Source organism: Sciurus carolinensis, chromosome 5 (genome assembly GCF_902686445.1).
Source record: "Sciurus carolinensis chromosome 5, mSciCar1.2, whole genome shotgun sequence".
Taxonomy (NCBI): Eukaryota; Metazoa; Chordata; class Mammalia; order Rodentia; family Sciuridae; genus Sciurus; species Sciurus carolinensis.
Window position 1 is genome coordinate 59,288,964 of NC_062217.1, and position 3,730 is coordinate 59,292,693.

At 34.0% G+C, this 3,730-nt stretch overlaps 1 non-coding gene across 1 annotated transcript; it reads left to right on the plus strand.

Annotated features, from left to right (window-relative positions):
• The first annotated feature begins 2,154 nt into the window (after positions 1-2,154).
• LOC124986032 (small nucleolar RNA SNORA15) lies at positions 2,155-2,288 on the plus strand. The gene has a single exon (XR_007108942.1). It is a non-coding gene; the product is annotated as a small nucleolar RNA SNORA15 (small nucleolar RNA).
• Positions 2,289-3,730: the final 1,442 nt, after the last annotated feature.

The window sequence follows — 3,730 nt, forward strand, 5'->3', positions numbered from 1 at the left end:
AAACCTTCCAAAATATCAATTCCAAGCATCCTAGTCTGTGTACTTCTCTAACATTTTCAGATAAGTTATTCTACAAGCTCCATTGTGAAAATTTCTCACCCTATTTGGGAACCCCAGACAACTCTTACTTCCAGATTTGTTGACCTATGACTCTTATTTCCTATATATTTCTCCTTTGCCTTGTATTGATTCTATGGGCACCCTTATACTCCTAACCTCCCTATAACACTTTCTGCCCCACTGGACTGGAAAATTGCACCTGACCTCTACCTATACTGTTGTATACTGCAGTACATTGCTAAGGCAGAATATACCCTGTGCTGAGTTAATATGCTTTAAGTGTAAAATACATTTCATCCTCAGGATATGTGGTACCCTGACATATTTCCCTAGTCAATTTCATCTGTCAAATTCCAATGTGTAAATTTTTTGTCTATTTGTCTTCTTAATTATTTTTGTATCCCATCTGCTGCCTCATACTATAGACATTCTTAAATATGAATCCAGAAGGGTTTGGGAATTCATGGAGGAAATTCAGGTTTTCATAAAGTTACATATAAAGTAAAATATTTTGACTAATATCTGACTGAAACTTTCTCTTCAGCTAGGAATGTAGGTAACAAACCACTGTTATTTTAATTGTCTAGGGACTTTAAGAAAATGCATATATTTCAAAGCACATTAGTGTCATTACAGATATGTCAAAATACATGAATCTTATTCACTAGTTCAAAGTGACAATAGTTTTAAAATTGAGCACTTAATTCTGTGATTTAATATGGTAATTTTAAAAGCATGTTTATTATTACAAAAAACAAGTTTCTGGTAACATTTTGGATATCCCTTAATAATTTTTGCTATTACTAGTTTCCTTTATATTCTTGCATATTTTATATAGAAATCTGTGAGAAGTCTACCAATGTACTGAAAGATCCATGGTATAAATACATACAAACTTTAGATTCCGTGACTTCACTTCTTATTTACAGAAGCAAAGAGAACAACAGAGTTTTTTCACCTTCACCCTGTAACATCGATTTGTCTATTTAGTCTCAATGTCCTAATTTTCTGCTGTACTTTCAATCAGAATGATTGAAACTAGAAAAGCTAGTTTATGTACTATCTCCCAAGGCTAAGTTTTCCATGTAAGTGTGAGATTATTTTTCTTTTACCTGCTCAAGAAAGGTCTTCTTGGGTGAATACCCCCTCTCATTTCTGCATTCTCACCATTATCTTTCTTCCTTGCTGATTGTAATACATCAACAATGAAAGGACCTTGAATATCACTCACATTTGAAATGGATACATTTTCCAGTGGTCCCTATTATGTTCTGAGTCTCTTTTGTTCTTTCTCACCAGACTCCTACTTCTAGATGCTACATAACTCTTTCTTATAACTTTACTTCTACACCAGAATAAAATCCCTCAGGACACATCCTTGGTCTGATTTTTTTCAGTGTTACCACTTAGCCTTGAACAGGGCAGAGGCTGTACTGCATGTAGAACTTGCTGTAAAAGGAACCAGACCCAGAAAGACAAGGATTCCATGTTTTTATGTGGAATCTAGGGAGAAGTTGGGGGAGACAACCTGAAAATAGATGGAAGATGAGTAGAGAAGAAGAAAGGGACCAAGTAAGAAGCACTATAGGGTAGTGGAGGAGACTGGGGAGGTATATACGATCCAAGTATGTTACAAGCATTTATAAAAGAGCCATAATGAAACCCATTATTCTGTATAACAAATATTCGATAATAAAAATGGAACCTGACATAGTAGACAGGAAAGTCTAATTTTCCCAGAAGATATATTCAGTAATTATAGATTTGAGATGAAAGTAGTATCAGAAAATTGCTCATTAAAATGTCTAAGATTCAGAACATATGTACAAGAAAAATCCTGTCATGAAGAAAATAGACTTTTATCAAATAATGAAATATTGATCTCCAGAAAAGTATGGTCATAGAATTGATCATCAATATCAATATGGAAAGACTATAACAAAATTAGGACAGTATACTAAAAAACTTACAAATACGGGCAGCCTCATTATTGGGAGCATGTGCCCTGTGAATGCAAAGGACTCTCCCACCAAGAAGGGCCCCAGGCTTGGTTTAATTTTCTGCTTCTGTCATTTTTAAATTCTTAGTAATTTCTGAGCAAAGAACTCTGCATTTTTTTTACCAACAAATTATGCAACCAGTCATGCTTGGAAATAAAACTTTACACATTTAATTGATATATGTGTGTGTGTGTGTGTATACACACACATATACATGTGTATACATATATACACACACATACATATATGTATATATTTTAGCTAGAGGAATGTAATAGAATAACTGTTCTATATTTTCATTACACATGAGGTAGGTATAAGATTCCTTTACCACTTCTAAGTTTTACTTTTGAAATAAGGTTTTGTAGAGTTTTATGGAAAAATAGTGAATTAGTCAAATAATAAAAATATTGCTTAATCACCTGCTTACTCAAATCTTTTATGTCAGTATCAGAAATTATTTAATAGTAAACATAAAATTATTTTTATTACAAGTAAAAGTTTTTTTTTTCTTTTTTTATCTAAGACAAATCTATTCAAAATGTGAATTTACTAAACCTAAATTTTTAAGTAATTTTTTCTCCTTCAGAGGTAGTATTCCTGGTTATTGAGTGAATACGTTTTCTTATACTGATGATTTTTCTGCATTTTTTTGCCAAAGCTTTTCCACCTGACCACATACTTGTTACAGTAAAAGACTTACCATAATTTCTGAGATGTATAATATCCACTGTACTTTTAGAAGTTAACTTTTCACAAACTGTGATATACAAGTCTGAGCTATCTTAGTACTCCTATATAGCTTAGTCCTAGGGTTCATTTTTAAGCTTTTTAGTGGAAGTGACATCAAAGCCCCTATGAAACTTCTATACGAATGTGATCTGTGTTTCTTCCTTGATCATGATTTTAAGGGTTTTTTCACTGGAACTAGCAAAGAACTGTTCAAAAATATCTCAGCATTAATCCCATATTATGATTCTCAGGCTTTAGAAAACTAAAGAAACTTTTAACTAATAAATTATTCTAGAATCTACCCAGCGCTACACATCAAGTCACTGGAAGTGAAAATGTCTGATTTATCTTGAAATATATATCAGAGTCATAGCTTAAGAAGTCAGATATTCCCAAGTCTTTTTACAATTTCCTGGAAAAGTACTCTATTCAGCCAGGGTAGACATGGCTCTGATTCAGCACTGATTTGCAGAGTATCTTCTAATGGGCTGGGACTGGATGCAATATTTAGTGCCATTTTGGTGGACTTCACTTAACTGAGACTAAGGCCTGATTGGCTCTTTTCACATTTTCTTCCTTTTGAGGGTCTCTGATTTTCTACCCTTCAAATGTGCAGCTTGACCCACAGATCACACTCCTGAAGCCACCACACTGTAGGGCATGCTGGAATCAATAAGTTATCATCAGTCTAGATTACTGAAGGCCAACTACCAATCTTTAGTTTGACCAGAGATCTGCGCTGTCCATATTTCAGTCTGGTACTACCTCTCCCCACAAAAACAGGCATGGTAACAGGTAACTAATACCTTATATACCTTTTACTTCTAGCCTCCAGAATAATCCTGTCCCCCCTCTTCATAAGTTTCAGTCACATGTTAACCAGTGACACAGCTATGATCCTTTGTGGTTCTGATCCTATCTGTCAAGTAATATTTATC